This window comes from Camellia sinensis, chromosome 4, assembly GCF_055761805.1.
Source record: "Camellia sinensis isolate YWXY chromosome 4, ASM5576180v1, whole genome shotgun sequence".
Classification (NCBI taxonomy): Eukaryota; Viridiplantae; Streptophyta; class Magnoliopsida; order Ericales; family Theaceae; genus Camellia; species Camellia sinensis.
In genome coordinates this window covers 164,158,445-164,176,307 of record NC_138964.1, presented here as the reverse complement: position 1 = coordinate 164,176,307, position 17,863 = coordinate 164,158,445, and the positions used below count along the sequence as shown (strand labels likewise).

At 37.7% G+C, this 17,863-nt stretch overlaps 2 long non-coding RNA genes and 1 other non-coding gene across 3 annotated transcripts; all 3 read right to left on the bottom strand.

The window, feature by feature from the left end:
* Positions 1-9,991: 9,991 nt before the first annotated feature.
* On the bottom strand, positions 9,992-11,572 carry LOC114263508 (uncharacterized). The gene is made up of 2 exons (XR_014327797.1): positions 11,455-11,572; positions 9,992-10,344 (listed from the first exon to the last, which is right to left on the bottom strand). It is a non-coding gene; the product is annotated as an uncharacterized LOC114263508 (long non-coding RNA).
* Positions 10,671-10,764, bottom strand: LOC114263552 (small nucleolar RNA snoR113). The gene has a single exon (XR_003629647.2). It is a non-coding gene; the product is annotated as a small nucleolar RNA snoR113 (small nucleolar RNA).
* Positions 11,573-14,054: 2,482 nt separating the features above from the next.
* Positions 14,055-15,134, bottom strand: LOC145789652 (uncharacterized). Its single transcript, XR_014327796.1, has 2 exons — positions 15,016-15,134; positions 14,055-14,457 (listed from the first exon to the last, which is right to left on the bottom strand). It is a non-coding gene; the product is annotated as an uncharacterized LOC145789652 (long non-coding RNA).
* Between the last annotated feature and the right edge of the window lie 2,729 nt (positions 15,135-17,863).

The following is a 17,863-nucleotide window of genomic DNA, read 5'->3' as shown; positions in this document are numbered from 1 at the left end:
TCTAATACTGAGTGTGGGTTCTGGGAGAGGCGGTCAGGGAGATATCACTTGTTACAAATGTGGACAATTAGGCCACAAGTCTCCAGCTTGCCCACAGAGGGGAGGAGGGCAGCGAGCAGCATCATCTTCGGCCCGTTCTCAGGGCCAGAGTCAGGGTAGAGGCCAGCCGCTCACTTGTTATCAGTGTGGATAGGTGGGGCACCTGAAGAAGTTTTGCCCACAGCTGGGTGGCACACCTGGTGCGTCTAGTTCGAGACAAACACAGAGTCACCAGCCAACACAGTCAGTCTAGGCCTCGAGGGCCAATCAGGGAGCCTCCTCGGCTCAGTCTGTGCAGCAGTCTTATGCTCCGAGAGGTGAGCAGGTAGATCAGAGAACTACAGGGCGTGTGTATGCTGTTACAGCGTCGGATCTTATACCGGCTCCATCTGTTGTAAGAGGTACCTTTCTGTTTTGCAACTTGGTTGCTAATGTGTTAATTGATACGGGTGCATCCCACTCTTTTATATCTTCGGCATTTGCATCTATTTTGGGATTGGAGTTGGTGCAGTTAGCATCTCCTATTTGTGTGGTATCACCTATTGGGGGGGAGATGGTTCTGAAACAAGGGTGTTGGGGTTATGATATAGAGATCGTCGATCGTCGACTTCCCTTTTCTTTTGTGTTGATGGACATGTTGGGTTTTGATGTCATTTTGGGTATGGACTGGTTATCGTCATACCGGGCTGTTATAGATTGCTACCATTAGAGGGTCACTATATGTACCTTGAGCGGTGATTATTTTCATTTCTTGGGAGATCGGGTTGGTAGGGTTTTACCACCGGTGTATGATCCGCGAGGGCGGAGTGAGCTTAGTTGTCTTCTCGCTAGCTTTATGAGTAGTGAGTGTGATGAGACCCAGACTGAATTGCCAAGAGTGGTTTGTGAATACTCGGACGTCTTTCCCAATGATCTTATTAGTTTACCACCCCATCAAGAGATCGAGTTCTCTATTGATTTGGTGCCTGGCACGGCACCGATTTCCATGGCACCGTATCGTTTTGCCCCAGCTGAGTTGAGTGAGCTGCAGGTTCAGCTCCAAGAACTGTTAGATAAGGGTTTTATTCGCCCTAGTACCTCGCCTTGGGGAGCACCGGCCCTCTTTGCTAAAAAGAAAGATGGGGCTTTAAGACTTTGCATTGATTACTGAAAGTTGAATCAGGTTACGGTTAAGAATAAGTACCCTATGCCTCGTATAGACAATCTGTTTGATCAGTTGAAAGGATCCTGTTGTTTTTCTAAGATAGACTTGAGATCGGGTTACCATCAGTTGAGGGTCAGAGAGGAGGATATCCCGAAGACGGCATTCCGTACGTGGTATGGCCATTATGAGTTTTTGGTGATGCCTTTTGGGCTCACCAATGCACCGACTTTGTTTATAGACTTGATGAACCGGATCTTTCGGGAATTTTTAGATCGCTTTGTGGTCATTTTTGTGGACGACATTCTGGATTTATTTACCTTCTGAGGAGGAGCACAAGGAACACCTGCGAGTGGTGCTTGAATTGCTTAGAGCCCATAAGCTGTACGCTAAGTTTGGGAAGTGTGAGTTCTGGCTAAGAGAGGTTAAATTCTTAGGCCATGTGGTATCCAGAAAAGGAGTGATTGTAGATTCATTCAAGATAGAGGTAGTGCAAGATTGGGCACAACCTAAGAATGCCTTCGAGATTCGTCGTTTCTTGAGGTTGGCTGGGTATTATCGTCGATTTGTGAAGAATTTCTCCAGACTAGCTTTACCTTTGACTAGATTGACGCGAAAAGGGGTCAAATTTGTATGGAGTGAGACTTGTGAAAAGTCGTTCCAAGAGCTTAAGGTTAGACTTTCCACCACTCCAGTCTTGATTATTCCAGAGAGGGGTTTGGGTTATGCAGTGTATTGTGATGCCTCACAAGAGGGTTTGGGTTGTGTATTGATGCAATGGGGGAAAGTAGTAGCCTATGGCTTGCGTCAGTTGAAAACACACGAGAGGCATTATCCTACTCGTGATTTAGAGTTAGCAGCTGTGATTTTTGCCTTGAAAATTTAGAGGCACTATCTGTATGGTGAAAGATTCGAGGTGTTTTCAGATCATAAAAGTTTGAAGTATCTATTTACACAGAAGGACTTGAATTTAAAGTAGAGAAGGTGGATGGAGTTCATAGAAGATTATGATTTCGAGTTGCACTATCATCCGGGAAAGGCCAATGGTGTGGCCGATACGCTTAGTAGGAAGTCCATTAGTGATGTGGCTTGCATCGCTGTCTAGGAATGGGAGATGTTGGGTGCTCTTGGTGAGTTTGACTTGCGTCTGGGTGAGTTTGTTGAGTCTGCGGATTTGTTTTCTGTAGTTGTACAACCTACACTTGTGAACCGAGTGTTAGAAGCGCAGAAGGGTGACCTTAAGGTAGAATCTCTCCAGGGGAAGATATCCATTGGAAAGGTAGAGAAAGGTTTGACTGTGTATCCCAACCTAAGTGTGAGGTACCGAGACCGTTTGTTTGTGCCGAAGTCTTGCTGAGAGGAAGTACTCCGAGAGTTCTACCATTCATGCCTTACGGTGCATCCGGGAGGCACGAAGATGTATCATGATCTGAGTCACTAGTTTTGGTGGAGAGGTATGAAGAAAGATGTGGCGGTGTTTGTGTCAAAGTGCCTTACTTGTCAGCAAGTGAAGGCCGAACATCAGAAGCCAGCTGGTTTGTTGCAGCCCTTACCTATAGCTGAGTGGAAATGGGAACACGTCACGATGGATTTTGTCGTGGGTCTTCCGAAGACTCAACGGGGTAGTAATGCCATTTGGGTGGTAGTTGACCGGTTGACTAAGTCGGCGCACTTTATTCCTATGCATGTAAGAGATTCGGTAGATTACCTTGCCGACTTGTATATTCGGGACATAGTGAGGTTGCATGGGGTCTCAGTGTCGATTGTCTCAGATAGAGATCCGCGTTTTACTGCTAGGTTGTGGCATAGTTTGTAGAGTGCCTTGGGCACTAGATTGACTTTTAGCACGGCTTACCATCCTCAGACTAACCAGCAGTCCGAGCGCACTATTCAAATCCTTGAGGATATGCTTCGAGGTTGTGTCCTTGACTTTAAAAGGTTGTGGGAGAGACACTTACCCTTAGTGGAGTTTGCCTACAATAACAGTTTCCAATTGAGTATTGGTATGGCACCATTTGAGGCCTTGTACGGCCGACCGTGTAGATCTCCAGTGTGTTGGGCTGAGGTGGGTGATGCACCTTTGTTGGGCCCGGCAATTGGTGCGAGAAATGACGGAAAAAGTAGTACTTATCCCTAGGAGGTTGATTATAGCCTAGAGTTGCCAAAAGAGTTATGCCGACCGTAGGAGGAGGCCTTTGTTGTTCGAGGTGGGTGATCACGTCTTTTTGAAAATATCATCTAGACGGGGTTTGATGAGGTTTGAGAAGAGTGAGAAGTTGTCCCCTCTGTTTATTGGCCCTTTTGAGATTCTTGAGCGGATTGGGGAGGTTGTGTACCGTTTAGCATTGTCGCCGCAACTGTCCGAAGTGCATGACGTATTTCATGTTAGTATGCTTCGGAAATATGAGCCAGATCCATCACATGTATTGGATTGGACCGACTTAGAGGTAGATGAGGATGCGCCGTATGAGGAAAGACCGGTGAGAGTCTTGGATAGACGGGACCAAGTCTTGCGAGGCAAGACGATTCTCTTGGTTAAAGTATTGTGCAAACATCACGGGGTTAAGGAAGCCACTTGGGAACGTGAATTAGAGGTCCAAGAGAAATATCCGGATCTGTTTGTTAATGTTTGAGTATATGTTGGAAATTTTGTTTAGTTGATGAACTCTAAGAACATTGAATATGTTTTAGATTGTAAAACATTGTATATGTTTTGGATTATGGAAGTATTGTAATTGTTGAATATGTCTCGAAAATGCGAGTTTAATTTAAGCATTGTATATGTTGAATGTGTTTTAGAAATGCAAACATGTTATTAACATTGAATATGTTATGGAGTTAGGGAACATGTATATTGAAGGTAGTTAAATTTCAAAAGAATGCATATTGATAATGTATATTGAGCTATATATTGTAAGTTGTTCTCTTGAGAAGAGATGGAATAACCGGTAATGGGTCATGATGGTGAATGTTGAGTTATAATCATGTCGAGAATTAAATAATCACAAATTTGAAACTTGTATAAAAATTTCGGGGACAAAATTCTTTAAGGGGGGGAGGTTATAGCGATCCCGGTTTTTTCCTGTCATTTATTGTATTCCGGATTCGGGTCCCATGGTTGTTTGTTGTTGTCTATATCTGATTTCCATCCTTTAATTCCTTGTATTTGAGTTGTGGAATGTGCTGGTTAAGTTTGGAACAGGTTGGTTGTGAGCTAGTGCAAGTGGTTGCTACCCAGGTTTTGGCTCCTTCACTCAAGTGAGGCTTTTTGCGCTCGAGCGAGCCTTGGGTATTTGCTTATTCGCTCGAGCGAGCACTCTTGCGCTCGAGCGTGCGTCTGCTTCTATGTAAGACCTGAAAGTTGGTATTCTTCGCTCGAGCGAGCCCTATGTTATGTGTTCCTTCGCTTAAACGAGTATTCTTGCACTCGAACCTGCTTCTGCGTTACAAACCTGAAGCTTTACATTGTTCGCTCGAGCAACGCTTCTTGCGCTCGAGCGAGGTTCTTTTGTGTCTGGTCGCTCGAGCGAGCCCTGTTTATATTAGTTCGCAGCAGCGTGATTTTTATCACTTTTTCATCTCCTTTTTCATTCCAAACCCTAAATCTAGCTGTCTCTCTCTCTAAAATATCCCTTCTCTCTACAAATACTCTTGATCTAGAGTCTTTCTACCCTACTCTCTTTGTAAAAAGGCTTGAGCATTACGTGGGCTATCTCTTGATCTGAAAAAGTTTAGATTTGGAGCATCTTGGGTTTCACTCTTCTTCTCCTTTGAGCTTCTTCTTTTGAGGTAGGGATAATCTACTCATTTCTATGAATTTTAACATAAATATTAGTTATTTTGTATAACTGGTGAGATTTGAAAATTTTGAGAAGTTAGGGTTTGAAATTTGAAATGTTTGAAACAAGGGCTTTCTATTTTTGGGCTCCATTTGTGTATGTGAGATCTTGAAATGGGGTTATTTGCGTATAATTGATGAAATTGAGCCTTAGGATTGATGTTTGAAAAATGGGGGCAAAAGGCACCAATTGGGATTAAATAAATTATTTGTAGAAATACTGAAATCAATTATGGAAATATGAAATTGATTTGGGAATTATGAAAATTGGAGGAAACTGTGATTGAATGGTATAATTGGATTGATAAATTACACACCTATGGAAAAGTTAATAAATTATTTGTTTGATAAATTTATTTATCTGTTTAGAAATAACTGCTTTGGGTTATCGATAAAGGATAGCTATGATTGTTGTAGAAACTGCATGATGATTAGGTAAATTAAAACTAATTAATTGGATTATGTCATTGAATATGACGGTTGGTTGTAAACCTTGTATATGTGATTGAATTGGTCATTGTATATGACAACTTGTTTAAATACATTGTATATGTATATTGTTTGGGAGGAGATATGAGATGTACTCCATGGATAATTAAGTTGGCCGGAGTGTCCATGGTGAAAGTCTCGAAATCTTATATATATTTGGGTGCCGGTTCCCTCGGACGTAGTTCCGTAAAATGGCAAGAAAATAGAAGTGTTGAATGATGTTTGTTATTGAAGTGTTGATATATGAGTTGTAGTCTCCTTTTAAACTGTTTGGATAATATTGAACTATGTCAATGAATTGATTGGATAAATAATGGGAAGTGGATTGATTATGATGTAAACGTTGATTGATTATGGAGATGATGTAAATGGTTTACTCATGTTAAACATTTATCGAATGCTAATGTTTTAATTAATTCTCATATACTGTTTAGCATATCTCTATTGGGCTTTGGCTCACCCTACTTGGGACACCATTTTTCAAGTACAGGTGATATGCCGCCTTCAAGGTCTTAGTTTAGGAGGTTTAGGAGTTAGCTTGATTGATTATGGAGGTTATTTATATTTTGTGTCAAATGTAAAACCAAGCAGAGGGCTTTTTATGTATAGAGTTAGAACTCTTCTTTTGTTGTAACCAAGTGATAACTTGGAAAGCTGTAAGCTCGTAGGACATTTACTTTGTTGATAACATGTAATATCTTTTGTAAAGAAGACTCTGATGAATGAAAATATAATATTTTTTCTATGTTTATGGATTACCTGAATGGTTGTCTTGTATTGTATTTTGATGGCGTTACAATGTCTTTACACTTGGTGGGGCGGTTGTATCTTGAAAATCTTCCAAACAGACTTACATTGCTAGGTCTGCTATGGAATCAGAATTTATAGCTTTAGATAAAGCTGGGGAAGCAGCAAAATGACTTCGTCACTTCCTTGAAGATATTCTAATGTGACCAAAATCGGTGCCTGCTATATGCATACATTCCGATAGTCAATCACCAATAGGTAAAGCACAGAGTTATATGTATAACTGTAAGTCACGACACATTCGTCGTCGACGACATAACACCGTGAGACAACTACTCTCTAATGGAATTATTTCCATTGAATATGTGAAGTCTAAAGACAACATAGCTGAATCACTAACCAAAGGGTTAGCAAGAGAGTTAGTTGAGAATTTATCGAGGGGAATGAGACTTAAGCCTATTAAATAAGAGTTACCATAACGGCAACCTAACCTAGTTGACTGGAAATCTCAAGAACTAGGTTTAAAGGGACAACCGAGTTGTGTATGACTCATAAGGATTACTGGAGAGTCAAACTCCTACCCATTTCTATGATGCTATAGTGATGTCTGCAGCGTTTTAGGTTAAGTAATACTTTTAATGATTCTTATATCTAGGAATACCTAATGGAATATAACATGATACTATTCATAAAAATCACCAATATAAGTGTGAATTGGGCCAGTTCTATGAGATTTGTGAAGAGTTACAATTCTCTAGAGCACTCATGAAAGACCATGTTGTTCAGAGTCAAAATGAACACGATAGTGAGAACTAAACTGTGTCTGGTAAAATACTGTGTGAGTTCTATTGTCTTGGTTTACACAAATGGCTGAACAGTTCAAGACATCATGTTCACTGGTTAGCTAATAAATCCGATAGTGTCTCACAAGGGAAGGTTCAAAACCAAAAGCTACCTATCATTTGCAGAATATTTCCAATTTCCGTACTCTCTGTAATTAGATCATGTTATTGTATTTTCTCTCCATCAAATTCCATTCATGTGGGGAATTATTGGAATTATGGTATTTATAAGCTTATTTTGAGCTAACTTTGAGTCCAAATTTGTATGGGACCCACACGTCTTTTGGGGTGGATCCAAGCGGTAACATGTTTCTTGTCGCATAGCAAGTTACACGGTAAAAATGGTTCATCAAAACCATTTATGAGTGAATGGGAAGTTGACATTGTTTTCAGGTTCGTGGAATGAACCATTAAATAAATAAAATGTAGGTTTCCTTGAAATGGTTATCCCATATTGAAAACTTAAGAGAACATATGTGTACGGGAAAGAAATAAACCTTCTCGTATAATCCTGTTGATCAAGTCTGCGTTCCTCCGTACGACGTCGCTTTACTCCCTGAAAACACAAACGTGACCTAGCCGACGGGTGTGTGTCGGATACCTCTCCGATGCCTAAGACAGCAAAATAGACAAATAGACAAAAAACCCTGTGTATTCGGGAATCAAAGTTGTGTTACCCCTTCATAAGTGATGTTATGAGATTTTTATAGGTTCCGTGTGGCACAATCCTAGTAGGACTCTTACTCTTCCATGTAGAGTCCTCATAGGAATCATATTCCTGAAAGATAATGCTTATCCTTCAACACCTCCCTTACTGCTTAAACCAAGTGAGATGGTTTTACCATGATTGGATGTCAATACGACCGAGATAACATGGCCACGCCAAAGCCGCAGACTAGACCGAGCTCCAACTAGCTCGGTTCTTCCTTTCACTGTGCGTGTACCTCGGTTGATATATTCCAATTGGGTTGTCTGAAACCGTGCTATCCACAATGAGCTTGGACCGAGCTATCTAACAGCAAGGTCCTAAGCAGAAGCCAACATACTTCGGCAGAATATGGTATGACCGAGCTAACTGTTGCCGCTCTTTTGGACCGAGCTAACTATCTCTACTCCTTCGGACCGGACTACCTACAAGGCTCTTCTGGACCGGACTAATTATAAGGCCCTTTTACTCAGCCCTTCTTACCGTGGCCCACAAAATGGCTCATTTACCTAGCTCAGCCCAATTTATATATAAATTACCCTCTCAATATGTATATAAGTTCTAGGTGACAACACTTGAGTTGGGCCTCAAGGGACACCCCAAGTTTGTAGAAGAGAGGAGTTATAGACGAAATGGCTTTTGGTTCAAACCACTAAACGCGCGCGTGCCACTACTGTCCGACCGGCTGGCCCGGCCGAGCCGTGTCGGGCGTAGGCTGTGGGTTGAATCCGTTCAAATATTAATTTTTTGAACAAAATTTATTTGAATTTTTTTCAAAAATTCTTGCGAGAAATTAATTCAAATTTTGCATCAAATTTGAATTCAAATTTTCTGTCCAAACAAGTCTCTTCTGGATCAAATTTTCAACATATTCAAACTATTTTTTTAATAGTTTTAAAACTGCCCAACAGTTATTGATAGATTCAAACTGCCAGCAAATCTATTCAAAATTCAAACTGTATCTGTTTAGATTTATTGCACACATTCGGATCTGTTCAAACTGCCACCAAGTTGCCTATAAATAGAGATCATTTCTAGAAGTTTTTCAGATTCAGAAAATTTATTATCTCCCGTTTTTGCACTCTATTTGCATTGTTTTTCATATTAGTTATTTAGAAAAAAATTATAGGTGTATAGAACACAGGTTTGGCTCGCAGTACAGATTTGTGTAAATTATTGTATCCTAAGAGATAAATGTCATTTAACCGTAAGAACGAGAGCAGGACAAATCTATCTTAAGGACAGAATATCACACATTTGACTTGATCTTTTTGAACTTATTCGGTTTGATAAATAAATACTGTAAGTAATTTATTTTTATTTGTTTAATTTAGTTTCAAGTTATTTATTTTACACAAAAGATTGTTCCAACACAACATGCTAGCCAAGTAACTGGCAAGAGTTTCCTATTTCATTAGTCTCCCTTGCCTCGGGCTTCTGGTCTTTGTCCGTAACTTCATATCTACCTCAAGGAAAATGAAAACCATTAAAAAAATGTATTTGAAAACACAATATTTGAAATTCATAAACACCATATTTACCCAATTATTTATTCCTTTGTTGGTTAAGTTAATCTACCATAGGTCATATTAAAGCTTTGTTTTGCTAAGAAACAATCATCAACACTGTATATGTATTCATGAAATTTTCAAATTTTCAACTCCACATTTTGAAATAACTGTCAGCATTTCCTTAAAGATTATAGCAGGGAAAAATAAAAGGGAAGTAATATGAATGCATTTGGGGCTGCAATCAAGTTCACAATGTAAATGGACCATAAAGTATCACAATATAAACTTTTACAGTAACTAACAAAGCACATGTTTATATTCAGGTTTCCAGCCATCAAATAAAACAAAAATAGAGAAAGTGAACATTCAAAGAGAGTAGCTCCACAAAACTCTCATCACTTCTATCAAACACTAGATTCATGGTCTTCAAACTCCTCTTTTATCCCTTCATGACCAAATGGGGCCAAAAATCAAGTCAACAGGACCAAAAATCGCGATTAAAAATATCAAACCAAACTCTATATAACTTGACCCTAGATGATCAGCAAAATTGTCTAAAAAGGTGAATGAAAAAGAAGAAAAAAAAAACACACATGGTTGAGGATCCGAGATCCCGCCCAAGACCTTCCAGATATTATACCAAGTAGAAAAACAACACACACACAAAAGGAGACAATATTTAACGTAGTTCGGCTCAATGCCTACGTCCACGAGAGAAAACCATTTACACTATATGAATGGAGATGAAATACAAAGAGATTTACATAACGGAGGAGGAGACTCTCTCACTCAACTTCACCCTCTCTCACTGAGGGAGCTCCCTCTCTGCCACTGAGGGACTCTCTGTTTTCTCTCTACATTTTCCCACTGGTTTTCTCACATCTTTCTTTGCTCTCTCTTCGTCTATTTATACACCGAGGAGAGAAAAAATTGGCCAGCACTATCCCGCAAATCACTCTAGATTTACTGTAGCAGATTCAGCGCTCCCGTGTTCGGTACCACCATTCCTGACTTCTTTATCCAAGCTCCCACTTGGTTTCACATGGGCAGAAGAGAAAGAAGATCACCCCTCACATGGGATGATATCCAACAAGCACAAACATAAACAAAAGCCAAGACATTAAGGCAGTATGCATCAACTTCTAAATTTGCCGAAGTGAAAACAGAGTGCAAGGCAAACAAGGACCTTTCAACAAAATGGAAGTGTCTCAAGAAAATGATTGAGAGAGAGAGAGCGCATAATTGCATAGGTATTTTATGAGTTCTACTGAAAACAAGAAATAATTTTTGAAAAATAAAAAATAAAATCAGCAAGCAAAATGACAAAGGAAAGACACATCCCCAAACATAACATCAACTGGCTCAGTAAAACCTTAGACAATGGTGTCATCAATCTACTACCAACCATTTGAAAGCAGCTGTAAGCCCGGCCTTTTTTGTCATCATTGCCAGTGAAAATATTGATCAACATCAATTACAATATAAAACCTTAAAAAATTTAGAAAATAACACTAGGGCTGTGTTTAGATCTTGGATTTGTCAAGTGAAACAAAAGGGGGAAGGAAGGAAAAGTTAATGAAGTAAAAGCTTCTTTTCCCTCCCCATTTATTTTCCATCATAAATTAAAGATCCAACCACAGCATATGTGAAATTGAGGTGACTAAGAACAATTCAATTCAATTGTTAGCATAAAGCACAACTATTTCTTCCTGTATAAACTTTATTAAGAATTTTTATGAAATATGCAGTTGCCTACACAATTCAAAAGCCTGGGTAAGTCTTGTGATCCCCATGATCTTACCTCATTCTGCTACTAATTATAAACTTACAACCACATTAATTTAACATCAGCATCATACCAACCTTACATCATCACACACAATGCAAGATAAATTCAATTCATAAGTTCAGCATTTGCCAAGGGCTCTGTGTGTGTGTTTTGCAGGAAAATTTTCCAGACTTTTTCAAGCGAAGAAACAAAACAGAAAAGGAAATAAAAAAATTAACACCAAATATTCGAAACCAGAACTATGAATACAAACGCTCGCACAAGCACTCTCTCTCTCTCTCTCTCTCTCTAAAACAGGAGGTGAGAGAGCGAGAGAGAGAGAGAGAGAGAAGAGCAGTGCCCTTGGACTTACTGGCGTCGACGAAAGAGATTCAGTGTCGGACCGAATGAAGCCATGTCGTCGCTATCCTGGGGAAACTAGAATCGTCGTCTCCAGGCGCCCCCTCTCTCTCTCTCGCTCTCTCTCTCTCTACAAAACCCTACTAGGAAGAGTGACTTATTTATACTCGGACTGGAGGGAAAATAATACGGAAATTAAAACTTAAACTTTTTTGGATGATTTAAGACCATCTCCAACGGTGAATCAAACCTGGCATCAAATTTAAAATTTGGTGAAAAAGTCACTTTTTCAAGTTCCAACGTTTTCACCAAATCGATATCAAATCCAGAATTCAGCAAAAATGGTACCAAACTGAGTGCAGGCGAAGCATTTCACCAAATCACTGTTCCTAACCGTTAGGATAAAACGAACGGGTCGACCATCCAGTTGACCAACCGGTTAACCAACCGGTCGCCCCGGATAAAGTTCAGACAGTTCACAAAAAGGTTGAAACCAGTCCAAAAAAAAAAAAAAAAATTTTGCCTAGGTGGTCGACCGGCCGGTTGACCACCCGGTCGACCACCAAAAGTTCAAAAAGTTCAAAAAAAAAAGGTTCAAACCGGTAAAAAAAAATAAAAAAATAAAAAAAATTTTGCCGTTACCGGTTGACCGGCCGGTCAACCAACCGGTTGCCCAGCGCAAATTTGATGAAACGGATTTGATGTTGAACCGTTGGAGCGCGAAGTATCAAATTAAGGAAATGACCCATTTTTTACTCAGATTTGGTGAAACATTTGGTACACCGTTGGAGATGCTCTAAGTAAGTGTATTTTTTGATTTTTTATAAAAAAATATGTAAAAAAAATAAAAAAGCAATATCTCCTAAAAAAGATTTTAAAAAATAAAGAAAAAGAAAAAGAAAAATGATTCGTAACTCGAAAATTTTTCAACTCGAATGGCTCGACTGACCAAAACGATGTCGTTTTGGACAGTGTTTTTTTTTTTTTCCTCTCTATTAGATCCCTGAAACAGAGACAAAACAAAGGGATGAAGAGAGAGGAACAGAAAGAGAGACAGAGAGAAAAGAGAGGGAGAAAGAAAAAAGAGAGAGAGAGAAGAGAGAGCCCACTGAGTTTTTTCTTCTTCTTCTTCTTTTTTTTCAGGGTTTGAAATCGATCGATTTCATCAAAATCGATGGATATGGAAATCGATGGATATGGATTTCACAAAATCGATGGATGTTGATGATGATGATGTTGATGAAGATGTTGTGATGATGATGTTGATGAAGATGTTGTTGTTGATGATGATGTTGTGTTTGATAATGTTGATGAAGATGTTGTTGATGATGATGATGTTGATGAAGATGTTGTTGATGATGATGATGCGTTGATGAAGGTGTTGTTGTTGATGAAGATGATGTGTTGATGAAGATGTTATTGATGAACCAGCTTCTTCTTCTCTCTCTCTGTGTTCCAGCTTTCTCTTCTCTCTCTCTCTCTCTCTCTCTCTCTCTCTCTCTCTCTCTCTCTCTCTCTGTGTTCTTCATCTTCAAAGAGAGGAGGAAAAAAAAAAATCCCAAACGACGTTGTTTTGGACTCGAGCCATTCGAGCCATTCGAGCCATTTTCTTTTCGAGCTACCAATCGGAAATAATTCGTAGCTCAAAAATTTTTCGGCCCAAATGGCCCGACTGACCAAAACGACGTCGTTTTGGACAGTGGTTTTTTTTTTTCCCCCTCGCCTCCCTATTAGATCTTTGAAACAAGGACAAAACAGAGGGATGAAGAAAGAGGAAGAGAAAGACAAAAAAGAAGAGAGAAGAAAGAGAGAGAGCCCACTGAGTTTCTTCTTCTTCTTCTTCTTCTTCTTTGAAGGTTTGAAATCGATCAATTTCATCGAAATTGATGGATATGGAAATCGATGGATCACTACAAGAAATGTCACTTTTGGCTACCAAAATATTGGTCGCCAAAAGTCACTTATTTAGTCACCGAAACGATTTAGCGACCAAAATTTTTTGTTGCTAAGCTCGTCGCCTTTACCCTGTCGGCAATAGTATTGGCGACTAAAATTTGTTTGGTCGCCGAAAGTGTACACATTTGGCTACTAATCTTAGTTTAGTCGACAAAAGGTATGTTTCCGCCACTAAAGTATTAGTCGCCGAATGAGGCTTTTTGGCTACTAACTTGTTGTGGTCGGGGAAGGTATCACTTTTAGCTACTAAATAATTAGTCGCCAAAAGTACACATTTGGCTACTAATCTTAGTTTAGTCGGCAAAAGATATGTTTCCGCCACTAAAGTATTAGTTGCCAATAGTTTCTTTCTCTCATTCTCAAATCTTTTAGCTACTAATTATTTGGTGGCAAAAACGTTTTGGGTTATGTTTTTGCTACTAAATTATTAGCAGCCAAAACTTTTGATTACCTATTTGGCTACCAAAACATTTGGTGGCCAAATAATTTTTTGTTTTTTTAAAAAAAAAAAAAAAAATTTGTAAACAACTTGTATTCATTTATATTACAACATGTACCCTATATAAAACAATATAATCCATCAACACTAAAATATGTTATCAATCATTAAAGCATTCAACAACGTGCACACATTTCAGTTCCAAGCATCCAAAAAAGTAATCTTCAACATCCAATTCTATATATATTACAAATTCCATATAGTCCAAGTCTAATCCAACATCAATAATTTAAATCCATACATAATTTAAAATCTTCAAGCAAACACTTGAAGTGACTCAAAACATCCATATGGCAGCCTAAAGAATTCTACCACAAAGCACTACAACCAGACTTCAAACAATGGCTAAAGAATAACTAAAATGGTCTCTTCTCCGCGATACATTCACCTCTCATACACAAATCCTTCGATAGCGTTGAAATTTTTTTTTTAGAACTCATATTAACTGAAGGAGCACGAAAAATGATAGCAAAAAGCCAAAGCCATGAGCATTAGTCAAATGCATCGTCATCATCATCAGGAAGGGGCTGGCTAGCCGCTGCAGCAAGCTCAACTTCATGCCTGTAAAGAATACCAAAGGGATAAGAAACACCACAAATTGATCATTAACAGCAACTCATAAATTTTTATTCCTGGACTCTAATGCTCCCACAAGTTAAAAATTTAAGAACTGTGAACCACCACCACCACCACCAAAAAATAAAATTTGAAATTTGTTTACGAAATTTTGTTTTTCGTATTTTTTAATCTTTGGTGGATTTTTTTTTCATATTTTAATCAAATTTTTCTTATATGTTTAAATGTACCTAATCTAGATGCAACTAATGATATTATCACACTATTTTTTCATTACATCATGATGCAACTAATGATATTATCACACTATCTTTGGTGGATTTTTTATCACACTATTTTTTTATTTTTCTAATGATATTAATTCAAAAGGTTCCTTTGGAGAGTTCCCCTGCAAGGATAAAGATAATTATTTGTGATGTTTTCTTGCTTATCTTTATCAAATAGTCCCCTGCAACTAATTGCTTATCTTTATCTAATAGTCCACAACTCCACCAGTATAAATAAACAAAAAATAAAATAACAAACAATGTGCTATTCCATTACTCTGCAAGCTTCCTGGCAAGTTGCAAGAAAGGTTTTTCAAAGTTATAGTTACTCTTAGTAGAGATTTCATAGTTACTGCACATTGCCCATGAATGCTATAAATAGAAACAGAAAATTCCAGAGCAAGTTAGAATTGATAATAAAGGTGGCCTCAAATGCCAATTACCACAAAACTGACCTTGATAAAATTCAGAATATTGCAATGGATCTAAATTCTATTGAATAATAATATTAGAGAAATTATATTCACTCTCCCTCGTTAGCCTCTCACACTCCCGTTGTGAAAGGTTAAAAGAAAAGTGTGAAAATCATTTCACAAATATTATCTAAAGAAAAAATAATACATTTTACAAATTACAAGTATTTCCAAGTAAATCAACCCATAGAAAATGATACAGCTCCATTTCTTTTACTAAATTGAAAATCAAAATATAATACAATACACCACAAAAGATCTTCCAAAAGTTATCAGCAAATGCAAATCCTTACAACTAAACATGGAAATATTCTTCTAAATCAAACTATATAGGAAAGCAAGTTATATAGGAAAGCAACTAATGATAATAAGGATGTCTATTAATCGCCTAACCTGCCTTGATTATTAGAAACACGTATCAAACTAGTTAAAATGCTATGATAAACATGACTCATTTAAACTTAAACCTAGAATAAAAAATAATGGTTCAATTTCCAAGAGAAATGAAAATCCTCACTCAATGGCCCTACAAATGAAAATCCTCACTTAATGAAAATCCTCACAAAATACTAAATCTTCACCGGGTATGTTCAATTTCAATGGCCCTACAGTTGCAACTTACTAGTACCTAATCATAAGAATGTTATGAGACTGCTCATGGGATCAATAAAACATGATATTCATGAATCATGGGCATTTCATACGTAGAATACATGTGTTACAGGTAAAATGTTACTCAACTTGAATCAAGCTACAAACCAAATTTATGTCATGGAGTATTACTCATGATGAGTTTAGAAACAAACAAAATATCCACTGGTGGTGAAATCAGCACACAAATATAATGGAAAGGGGTCTCCCCCAACATATAAGGCAATTAGGACTAAACAAATGCAACAAAAAGTGTAGTTGATGGTATTAGGGGAGTAGACACTCATACCGCAGTCCATGGTTTGTATTGCTGCAAGAACCAAGGCATGACAGGGAGGAGGATTTTTTGTGAAACAATATGTTCCATACAAACAGGCCAAATCTTTTCAACTGTGTGGTTCAACCACCGCACAGTTTCAGAATCAGAGAGCACCTATAAAAGGCAAAAGGAAATTAAACATTTATACCTATCTATATTAGCAACAAAGAAAATTTCTGAAGGAATCTAAATATATATATTTTTTTGATAAATAGATCTAAATATATGCATATATACATAATTACATACATACAATATAACCAAGCCAAAAAAAAAAAAAAAGATGCAAAGAAGAAATAATGCCCCAAATTGACAACAAAGGGAATATATGAACAAAAAGAAAAAGGCAAATATGATATTAAAGTTTTAAATGCTGAAATTTTCACTATTTCGTACCCAAGAAAAGACACCCCCCACGGCCGCCGTGAATTTAGCCCAACATAAGTTCATATGTACTAAGTTCAATAGTTTTTTTGGCCCTAAAACAGCATAAAACAGGACAGTAAAACTCTATTTCCTTTTCTTAACCTCAATTTTCCTCATTCTCATCAACAAAACACAGAGCAAACCAAAGTGTTGCACAAAATAGGCTACATATATAAGGTTGGTAATTTCTATTAGACAAAATCTAAGTCATTTGTAATGTATTTCGGGCTGGTTGTACGGTTAGTAGGGCAGTTGCAGATGCTTGAAGAAGTGTTTGTAGTCTAAGTCATATGTAGTGTCACTTGTGTTTTTTTTCTTTTTGCAATTATTATGCTGATGAATATGATTTAAACTGATAATATTTAAATTAACAAACTTAACGAATTGTCCATAAAATTAATTTCACAAACCAATTGAAGGAAAAATCATCAAAATCAAAGAGATCAAAACTTACTCGTCTTTGATTAGAATTTCTTTTTTCTTCGAATCGTAGTTTTCTCAGCAATCGCTTAACATACCGCTTATGAACCTCCAAAAACAGAATCACAAGTGTGAATTAAGCGAGACATTACTCATCCATGAAATATAATGACTAATTAATTACACACAATAAACACATACACTGATACATATATATGAACAGGTACATTACTTTACTTACCAGAAAAATAGTTTATATGTATCATATATATTTAGAGCCAGTGAAAATAGTTTTTTTCAAGCATACAAACTTATGTATATAATAACACAACCAAAAATATGTATATACACAATGAATTGAAGTACCAACCACAAAGAACTGCTCAAATGGGTAGCTACGGATCCAAATATCTCTGCATCTATTCAATGCACTCTTCATTCTCTTCATCCAAAATATTTTTGCTATGATTTTTAAGAACCTTGAATCATAGTATTGCCTGTAAAAGACCTGAAAATGGACTGTTATATTGGATTACATTGTGTTTGGGTGCTCAGAAAATAGAGGAAAAGCAAACCAAATCCCAAAAGTTAACTTAGCCCAAATTGTGAACTTTTCTGGGCAACCGAACAGAGTTCAAATTAGAACATATCAAATAATAGCTTACCGGATTGAAGGTGTGACAAAACCAGACCCATTGAATATCAATAGGAGGAAGAATCATTGGGGGATGATGAGTTGATGTTGATCCAACCGTAAGATCAGAAATCAATGGCATCCAAAGCTCATCATACCTGAATAAAACCAATCAATCACAAAATCATCAAACTCAATTTGA